General features: G+C 46.5%; 1 non-coding gene across 1 annotated transcript; it reads left to right on the top strand.

Annotated features, from left to right (window-relative positions):
• The first annotated feature begins 10,933 nt into the window (after positions 1–10,933).
• On the top strand, positions 10,934–11,049 carry LOC138286790 (U5 spliceosomal RNA). The gene has a single exon (XR_011202067.1). It is a non-coding gene; the product is annotated as a U5 spliceosomal RNA (small nuclear RNA).
• Positions 11,050–11,279: the final 230 nt, after the last annotated feature.

The following is an 11,279-nucleotide window of genomic DNA, read 5'->3' as shown; positions in this document are numbered from 1 at the left end:
CTGATGTCGCGGACCCGGGTCTTTACATAGTTCATGTCATAAGTCAGGTTGTCCACCTTCCTCAAAAGTTTGTCCACTTTCTCGGACAATGCCTGGAAGGCTGCAGGGTCCACGGGAGGGTCTGTGGGGAGGGTTTGTGTGCCAGCAGAGGTCGAGCTAGTGGCAGCTGTTGGTGGGACATGTGACTGTCCTGCTGCCAGCACACGGCTGGGTCCAGGTCGTGCTGCATGCGGCGGGTCCATGGCAGCCGAAGTAGATGGGACCACTGGGCCAGACCTGGTGGCTGTGTCGTTGGTGGCTGTAGGTGGCACACTTGTTGGAGGCTGTGGTGTGGCCCACCACGCCCCGGAGGCCCTTTCGGAGTGATACCTGCGGCCCATCCGCCGATACCCAGACTGCACCTGCAGGATGTGCCTGTAACGGATGGCACGCCGCTCAAAATGGATGCGATCGGCCGCCCTCATGTTAGCAGCTGTGAAGAGAAAAGGCAGATATTTACCTTTGGCTTTGCATTGGGTGGGATAGCACAATGGGTTATTTGTACATTACTAGAAATGTATAGGTTGCAGCAATTGTCACAACATAGTTCACAGAAGGGCTCAGAGGAAGTACATGTGAAGCATGCATACATAAGGGCATATCACACCTAGAATATCCAGGTCTCTACATGATGGATGACATCACCCTACACTACTCATCCTAATCATCCCTACGGTTTTGTACATCATGGCTGCACCTCTTCCGCATACTTACTTCACTACATATGTCACTATATGTGATAACTATCACACTCCTCACTCTAAGCCATCTGGAATTGGTTGTGTGCTAAGATTGAACCAATGGGCTATAACCCAATGTCTACACTAGGGACCAGATGTAGGAAGATGGGAAATGGGACGAACAATCTGCAATGCAGAATGGGGTATCTGACACCGTCTGTGAGTTGCTATGGGGTTGCTAAGAGCCACCTCATTTACATCAATGATGTGGGTTGCAAGTTGCTCCACCTTTGCAACTATGGGCACTCACGGGGATGGAGGGCTGCTGGGAACAGCAGACCTCCATGTCCGTGACCGCTTGGAAATAACGCAGAACATGTTCCCCAAGTGTAGGCCGTTTACCTCAACGGGAAATGAGCAGCACTTAGAAATAAATTACGACAATTTCAATATTGAATAATTTAAGGCACTTAGGCCCGTATTTATATTTGTTGTTGCGCCGCATTTGCGTCACTTGTTGACGCAAAAGCCGCGCAAACTTGCAAATTCCAATTGTAATTTGTAAGTTTGCGCCGTTTTGGCGTCAAAAAGCTGGGCAAATGTGGTGCAAAAAAATTATAAATACGGGCCGCAGTGGTCCCAAGGACCACTGCCTGTTTTGTACAGGATTATTTTGGTACACTCGGAAAGGTGATGGGTTACAATGGGGACCCCTTACAGCTAGCAAGTGGGTTACCATCCACTTAAAGTGGATGATAACTGCGACTCACTTAGCAACCACAAACTCCATTGCAAATGGACTTGCATACCACTGTCAGTTGCAAATAGGACTGGAAAAAGCCTTCATATTTAGGATTAGGAATAAAATCTCCCATATATTTTCATGATCACCTAATACATTTTGGAATAGGAAACAGATGTTTGCAACTCACACACAATAATTATGAGTTTATCAACTTGTACACAGTTTGGCACATCTGGCCCTAGGTTCTGACTCACGACACAAAAGGTGTCAAGTAAGTGTGAGATACTGGTTGCTACAGTCCAAGGTAGCCTGTTTCACATTAACATCCCAGTCGTTGAGGGTGGTGTGGGAAGAACAACCACCAATCCCATGTGAAATGCACACCCAGGAGTGTATTGAACGTTCACCAAGTATGTGCCTTCACACACAAGACCTATGAATGGCTAGCAACACGTTGGACTTAGGCAAACATTGTGACATCCATGGACCACACATGTCACAATGATATGACTTTTGCCAACATGACATACTATCAGTGAGGCATGTTTTACTACACACACAGAGGAGGTGGAACACCCATTCTCATGATTCAACAGAACACATAGGCCATTGCACTCAAGTCACACACACTCCTAGTTCAGCTTGTGTAAGTACATGCCCCCGGAAGATCCAACCTACAGTGTGCACAGTCCATCCTCAACTAGGAAGATGCACTTTTCATCACAGCCATGTGCCTAAGCTATATGGGAGAATGTCAGTCTGATATGCAGACTCAGTTCATGTCAAGTCCCCGACCAAGTCTTACTTTGACCAGTGTATTCTAAGTAACTCATCCCATTCCCCATTGCGGCCCAACTGTAATGTCCTACAGCCCCTCAATCTCAGAGATGGCTAGGTGTTGCTTAACAGAAACATAAGTCCAATTTGATATCACACTAACACGACAATGGCAATGAACGGCCAGCGCATCACATCATGATTTCTCTTGAACACACAGTAGTCCATTTTGCGTCATTGGCAAATAAATATATCAAATAGCACTCAGGCAACACTCACTGTAGGTATCGGGGTCGTCGAAGTGTGCCACCTCTCCCACGGTGTAAGGCTCTGGTCCACCTGTAAAGCATGACAGGAAGAATGTACTCAGACTGGGTGTACTGACAAAATAATTCTGTTACAATGACACTGTGAGAATATGACATGGTAATGATACACTTTCACACATGCTCATACTGCATGGATGAGTTTGTATTCAACATTAACATTGGATGATTCTCCTGCTACAGTTACACACCCTACTACACACATGCAGTGGCCAGGACAGTCAGGTGTCGTCCAAGTTTACTCACAATAATTATGCCCCGACAATATTGTTATCCAAACATCTCAGCATGTGCATTCCAGAGAGACATCCAGACACTTGTTCCATGAGGACTGCATGACCACTCACAGTCAAAGAGCCTATGTGGACATGTTCAACACACAGCAACCACACACACATGTGACATATCTGTGGAAAACATATCTGACTTCATGTGACGTGTATAAAACACACATGTATATCATCATCATGGGATTCAAATCAGATTTCGAGCGATGGGGTCTACATATGTAGGTATGTTGTTTCAACATGACTTACTCATTGCCCATTATGACATGTAGAGTACAAATAGAGCCATTAACGTGTTGCTTGTCTGACACAAATGCTACACTACATTACATACAGCTACAGCCATCTGGTATGTGTAGAACAACTGAGCCATCTGACTGCTAGCATAGGTCTTCATACACATTGTGCAACACGTACACATTAGGGCACATATGTAAACATTAGTAAGGCAGCATTTGCATCATTGCATCACGCAGAGATGGGCCACACCTGCCAAATACAGATATATGTATTAAGTTTCTGCTGTTTGAGGGAGAAAAAGTGTAGCCAATTTGGGGATATCAATATATATTGACAAGGGCCTAGGTTTCCCTAGCATTACACATAGGCAGCTCCTTATCTAGCAGATTGGGTAACATTCATCACATGTTCACACACAGATTACTATCATGTCCATGTAATTGATTGCTACTCACCAACAGGGCCACCAATCCTGACTCCCAGGTGGTCCAGCAGGTCCTGTTCCCTCGTGATCAGATCGGCCCAGCGGTGTTTCAACTGATGGACATTCCGCATGGTCCCATGGACCCGGACCATGTGATGGCGCACCTTCTCCCAGCGAATTTTCCGGGCCTCCGTGTGATACCCCTGTATCACACGGCCCCCAGCCTCCAGCATCAGCGGGAGGAAATGGCACACTAGCCAGATAAATCCCCCCAATTCATCTTCGCCCATCCTGGACAGGCGAGGCCTCCCTGACATTATGACTGATGACTAACAGAAAAAATAAAGTAGGAAATGGGGAAAGGTAGAGGTGTGAAGTTAAGAAAAGGAGAAAATAGCCCAACTAACCCCAATAACTACCCTAGCCACAACAGACTCCCACAGACAATACAAACAAATACAGGAATGGACAAAACTAGACTTAACAGACTGAGACAATGATACACAACAATATTAGACTGAACAAAGTACAAAAGACAAGCTACACAGGACAACAAAGCAGTAATTCACAGGACAACACTCTTCACTGAACCACACAGTCTAGAAAAATCTGAGACTGAAAAGTGAAAGTGAAAGTCAACTTCCAATACAGATTTGGCAAACAGGATATCCTATTACATCACTTCCTGCATAAAATGGCCGCCGTTTTTTAATCGCGGTTTGCGTCGTATTTTCACGCATACATAATTTCGCGTCATTTTTTATGACGCATAATATTGCACATGCTGCTGAGTGTAAAAATATGATATGAATATTAATATTTATTTACTGTACGAGATGTCCAAAAATATGTGCATGTTGCGTCATTTTTTCCGACGCATACATGATGGGCGTCATATTTTATCCACCTACAGGAGTGCTAATGCTGCTGAGTGAAAAAATATGATATGATTATTAATATTCATTTACTGTACGAGATGTCCGAAAATATGTGCATGTTGCGTCATTTTTTCCGACGCATACATGATGGGCGTCATATTTTATCCACCTACAGGAGTGCTAATGCTGCTGAGTGAAAAAATATGATATGAATATTAATATTCATTTACTGTACGAGATGTACGAAAATATGTGCATGTTGCGTCATTTTTTCCCACGCATACATGATGGGCGTCATATTTTTGAAACGTACAGGAATGCACATGCTGCTGAGTCAAATCTGAAATATGATGTAACTTATATTTTCCTGTCTAAATCTGTGAAATTTTTGTATACATTCAGATTTGACTCTGCATTCTGTGCACTCATGTACGTGACCAAAATATGACACCCATGCTGTATGCGTAGAATTATGATCAAATCTTTTTGTTACGTCTTCATGTTTTTAACTTGGGGAAGGTGATTTGTCAGGGTCAAACGGGGCAATGTGATACACATTTGTGTTTGGATATGCCACATGTCCATTGTTGTATGTATGGCAGGCATTCACACAGTAATGGTGTGGATACGTTACATAATGTCTTTTCCATATTTGTCAACATATTTGTGGCAATTGCTGATGGCTGTTTGGAAATGATGGATGGGATACCATGATGTATTCCTTCTCCAAATTTGGTCCACACTTATGATGGTGATGCTTTTATCTGGAGTCCTAACAGGGAGTGCAATGGTCACTTACAGTTATTATGGGGCTAACCATGTCCTAGCCTCATTTTGTGTTTGTGCTTTGTGTTCTACTCTTGACATGTAGGCCACACATGTACCTTATGCATGTGTTTGGCTCACAAGTACAGGATTTGTGTATGTTTGTGGGACCGTAGAAGTGGACTTAGGCCCCCAGCACCCTAGGATTTGACCATCCTGATTAGTTACAGTATCCATGGCTTGGCTTAATATTTTATGGGAAACCTGCAGCAGCAGGCTAATGTAAGGCCATATGGTATGTATGACTGTTGACCATTCATTCATCTCATTAGCCCATTAGAAGTTTGCAGTAATGATGATTTTGAGCTGACATGCCTACCATTTCCCAATGACTATGTTTGGAAGACTCTGAGCGTTCCTGATGTTCTGGGGAATATTCTTTAGTGGGTGTCTGTGTCCCTTTCTGCATTAACTGGTTAAGTGGCATGTCACATTCTTCCTGCTAGGTTCAAACTGGGACCCGACTGTGATGGTCTACTTTCAATAATTTGGTTGATTGTATGACATATGTGTACATGTGTGTTGGTATGTGGATCCACTATCACCTGTCTGAGTGTATGTTGTCACTGTGACATCCAGGTCTCCTCCTGAGTTAGTGGCAGCTAATGTTGTCCCAATTGTGTTTTGCTCATATCACCCACTGGAGAGAAGCCATTGATGACATGGTGACGTACACATGGATGGTCCCACCCTGTCTCTGACCACATGTGATGTGACTTTCACATGATCTACTTTTTTTGTCTGGGTGCAAGACTGTCTCAGGTGTTTTGATGTAGCATGTGGATTTGCCACATTTGTACTCATGTGGGCCTCTGTGTATGGCAATGTATCATGTCACATCCTACCCTCTGTGCATACAATTGAAATGTTCTTTTTTGTTGTGATGATTGTTATGGCATTGTTGGTCAAGGAGACCACATTCTTTGTCAGCATTTTATAAGTAAAGGTGCTCAGTAATGCATGGACCAAAGCATGATGTGGTGTTTGATATCTGTGTTTATTTACAATAGTGTAATACAGGTGATTATTATACATTAAGCAAAAAAATTATTTACAAGCTGCTGGCGCCTACGCTGTCCTGCTGCCGTGTTGGGTTGTCCCCCCTCCTGTTGCGGCCCAGCATCCTCCTCTTCGTCATCCTCAGGCATGCCTGGGTCCAGTTCAAGGAGGGGAATGTTCCTCTGGACACATATATTGTGCAATATGGCACAAGTGAGGATGATTTTGCACACCATCTCTGGGGAATAGAGTAGGCTCCCGCCAGTGATGTCAAGGCAGCGGAACCTAGACTTTAGGATCCCAAAGGTCCTCTCCACAATGCTGCGGGTCCTCTTGTGGGCGTCATTGTATGCCCGCTCTGCAGCAGTGATTGGGTTCCCGAATGGTGTCATCACCCAAGGCTGGATGCCATACCCCTGATCAGCTGAAAGAGAAAGAGAATGGATTGAATTAGATGTAGGAGGCAGTGTTGTACGGATCTTTGATGGCTGTAGTTGTCTTGTGTTGTCTGTGACTCTTTTGTGTACTAATGTTCCAACCTATGGTTGTTATTGAAAACTTTGCTTTGATATATTTTCCCTTGGCTGAGCAAGTGTTTGTTGGCTAACCGTTTGTCAGAAGGACTGTTTTTGTTGTTGCAGTAGAGTGTTCCCTCCCTAGCATTGTGACTAGTGATACAGTTGTCTGTGTGTCCTCACTGGGGGTGTGATGTTAGTTCCATGCCGAGTTAAAACGTGAAAGTGTATTTGACACCTTCATGTGTATGAGCCCAGGCCATCCCATACCTTTTGACTTATGCATTGTATTAGTGTACAGGTTATTTTGAGACTTCCAATCTGTAAAGTGACATTTGGCCAACCACACTCATTGATGTCTTCACATTAGGCTGTGGATTAAATTCCAATGTGTGACAGGTTAAATGTTGACTTCAGACACATGGCTAGTGATGTGAGTACCTCAGTGTGTTCCTGGCTAGGTGTTGCTATTGTGGTGTATGTGTTGTTTGTCCTAGAGGGTTTGTGTGCGGTGTGTGTATGGGTTTGTTTTTTGTCCTTACCAACAAGTAGTCCATTGCCATAGCGTCCATCCTGGAAGTGTTGGTTGATGGTGGAGTGACGGAAGATGAATGCGTCATGTACACTCCCAGGATATTTGGCCACGATGTTGGTGATCAGTCCTTGGTGATCGACTATGGCCTGCACGTTGATTGAATGTGTGTGCTTCCTGTTGCGGTAGAGGTGTTCTGAATCAGCAGGTGGCACAAGGCGTACGTGTGTGCAGTCGATTGCACCAAGGACGTGCGGGAAGCCACTGATGGCGTAGAACCCCTGTTTAATTTCCTGCTGCTTCTGCAGTGTGTTAGGGAAGCAGATGTGGCGGGGTGTCAGGCGAATGATGGCATCCAGGACTTTAGGCAGGAATGCAGAGAATGATGGTTGGGATATTCCACCAACCAGGGCACCAGTTGTCTGAAAGGAGCCACTTGCCAGCAGGTGTAGTACGGCAAGCAGCTTTGTTTCAGTTGGGATAGTGCGGGGTGTCACTAAAGTGGGGGCCAACTGTTGTTCGATATTTGCCAGCAGCTGCTGAATGGCCTGCCAGTTCAACCGGTACCTCTGGATGATGTCCCGTTCCCTGAGGCCATGCAGGGTTGTTCTTGGGCGGAATATCCTGTCCTGCCTTCTGCGCTGTCTTTGGGGTCCCTGCTGTTGTTGTTGTAGCTGCTGTTGTTGCTGCAGGGCTCTGCGTCTACGTGCACGTTGAAGAAAAAGCACCTCCATAGCTCCCTGTTGCTGCTCTGCTGCTCTGTTGTTTGTTCTGTGTGTTCTGCTTAAGTACAGGTGTGTTTGACCCATTTTAACGCCTGCCCTGACCCAGGCGTTAAAATTTAACGCTATTCGTGCTTTGCGTCATTTTTTTGCGCCGCCTACGGCCCGGGAGACATTTTTGCCCGGAAGCATAAATACGACGCACCGCTGTATGCGTGGGTTTTTGGACGGGAACGCCTACCCTGCATGTCATTAACGCAGGGCGGGGTGCCGCTTCCAAAAACTCACGCACATAGCGCCATTCCCCTTGTGCGCCGCATCGGGCGTCAGGGTATAAATATGGGGCATCGTTTGCGCTGAATGTGCGTCAAAATTTTTGACGCACATTCGGCGCAAGCGGAGTATAAATATGGCCCTTAGGCCCATATTTATACTTTTTGACGCTAAACTGCGCTAACGCAGTTTAGCGTCAAAAAGTTTTGCGCCGGCTAACGCCATTCTGAAGCGCCATGCGGGCGCCGTATCTATTGAATGGCGTTAGCCAGCGCAAGCAGACCGGCGCTGCCTGGTGTGCGCGAGAAAAACCACGTACACCAGGCAGCGCCGGCGTAGGGGGAAAATGGCGCATGGGCGTCTTAAAATGGGGCAAGTCAGGTTACGTCGAAAAAATCATCGTAACCCGACTTGCGCCATTTATTTTCGACGCCCATCCCCCATCAACATGACTCCTATCATTGTAAAGATAGGAGTCATGCCCCCTTGCCCAATGGCCATGCCCAGGGGACTTCCGTCCCCTGGGCATGGTCATTGGGCATAGTGGCATGTAGGGGGGCACAAATCAGGCCCCCCTATGCCACAAAAAAAAAAAAAAATAATACTTACCTGAACTTACCTTAATGTCCATGGGATGGGTCCCTCCGTCCTTGGGTGTCCTCCTGGGGTGGGCAAGGGTGGCAGGGGGGGTCCCTGGGGGCAGGGGAGGGCACTCTGGGCTCATTTTGAGCCCACTTGTCCCTTAACGCCATCCCTGACCCAGGCGTTAAAAAGCGGCGCAAAAGCGCCGTTTTTGGCCACGCCCACTCCCGGGCGTCATTTTTGCCCGGGAGTATAAATACCACGTAAAGGCCTGGGAGTCATTTTTTAAGACGGGAACGCCTCCCTTGCATATCATTAACGCAAGGAAGGGGTTCACGCTAAAAAATGACGCACACTCCGGGCACTTTGGCGCCCGAAGCGTCTAACGCCAGAGTATAAATATGGCGTTAGTTGGCGTTAGTTCTGCGTCGAATTTGCGTCGAAAAAAACGACGCAAATTCGTCGCAAACGGAGTATAAATACGGGCCCTAGGCCCATATTTATACTTTTTGACGCTAAACTGCGCTAACGCAGTTTAGCGTCAAAAAGTTTTGCGCCGGCTAACGCCATTCTGAAGCGCCATGCGGGCGCCGTATTTATTGAATGGCGTTAGCCGGCGCAAGCAGACCGGCGCTGCCTGGTGTGCGCGAGAAAAACCACGTACACCAGGCAGCGCCGGCGTAGGGGGAAAATGGCGCATGGGCGTCTTAAAATGGGGCAAGTCAGGTTACGTCGAAAAAATCATCGTAACCCGACTTGCGCCATTTATTTTCGACGCCCATCCCCCATCAACATGACTCCTATCATTGTAAAGATAGGAGTCATGCCCCCTTGCCCAATGGCCATGCCCAGGGGACTTCTGTCCCCTGGGCATGGTCATTGGGCATAGTGGCATGTAGGGGGGCACAAATCAGGCCCCCCTATGCCACAAAAAAAAAAAAAAAAAATACTTACCTGAACTTACCTTAATGTCCATGGGATGGGTCCCTCCGTCCTTGGGTGTCCTCCTGGGGTGGGCAAGGGTGGCAGGGGGGGTCCCTGGGGGCAGGGGAGGGCACTCTGGGCTCATTTTGAGCCCACTTGTCCCTTAACGCCATCCCTGACCCAGGCGTTAAAAAGCGGCGCAAAAGCGCCGTTTTTGGCCACGCCCACTCCCGGGCGTCATTTTTGCCCGGGAGTATAAATACCACGTAAAGGCCTGGGAGTCATTTTTTAAGACGGGAACGCCTCCCTTGCATATCATTAACGCAAGGAAGGGGTTCACGCTAAAAAATGACGCACACTCCGGGCACTTTGGCGCCCGAAGCGTCTAACGCCAGAGTATAAATATGGCGTTAGTTGGCGTTAGTTCTGCGTCGAATTTGCGTCGAAAAAAACGACGCAAATTCGGCGCAAACGGAGTATAAATACGGGCCCTAGTTTCTCTTTGTATAGTCCTAATGATAAACCAGAGAGACAGATTTATTATTTTTTGAATGATTTCGTTTGCTACTGAGAACGAGAGGTGCGGGTCTCAATTGTACAAGAGTATGTCATTGTTTTTTGGATGAAAATCGTACGTTTTCTAACCATCCCACAATATTAGGGCCACTGACCCGATACAGTCCACTTCCGCCAGCGGCTGTCGGCGCGACCTTAGCCTTTCGAGGTCGAGTGTGTAAGTTCTTTGTCCTGGTGTGAGCTCTCAGTGGCTTTTAACCACGCCCACCGCACGCTCCTCACTATCACTCATTCATGGGCTTCCCTTTAAAAATTCTTTATCTACTTGGGGCGGTTTTGTTGCCGCCTTGCAGACAGCTGGTTACATGGATAATTAAAGGAGCAGAAATGACCATAGAAAATGTCTTGCTGGCTTTCCTGTCACGTGACCTGCGACAAAATTTGCATACCCATAATTCCTCTCACTGCTGGGCTCTCCGCTTGTTTCTTTCTGTGGCAACAAGTGTTTTATCGGTGTAAAGTATTACAACTATTATTATAACTTGGTTCTATTTCGAAGGGTTTTCTATGAGGACCTTAGTAAACCTAGTCGCCCTGATAGTCTGTGGAACGGCGTTTCCTGGGGCAATTGTCGGCGGCTACCATTAGCATACTCTGGTTTCTCTTCAAATTGAATAAATCTTTCGCCTTTTACTAAAGATTTCCGTGGAAAGGAACATTTAAGAGTTTCATTCAATTTTTGAAAACCCTACCAAGAGTAGGGTTACCCTTATCCGGTGAAAAAGAAGTATTGTGAGATAAAGGGCCATATTTATACTCCGTTTGCGCCAACTAACGCCATATTTATACTATGGCGTTAGAGGCGAATAGCGCCAAAGTTCCCGGAATGTGCGTCATTTTTTAGCGTGAACCCCTTCCTTGCGTTAATGATATGCAAGGGAGGCGTTCCCGTCTAAAAAATGACTCCCAGGCCTTTACGTGGTATTATATACTCC

Source organism: Pleurodeles waltl, chromosome 3_2 (genome assembly GCF_031143425.1).
Source record: "Pleurodeles waltl isolate 20211129_DDA chromosome 3_2, aPleWal1.hap1.20221129, whole genome shotgun sequence".
Taxonomy (NCBI): Eukaryota; Metazoa; Chordata; class Amphibia; order Caudata; family Salamandridae; genus Pleurodeles; species Pleurodeles waltl.
Note: the sequence above shows the minus strand (reverse complement) of the source record. Positions and strands in the feature narration are given on the sequence as shown.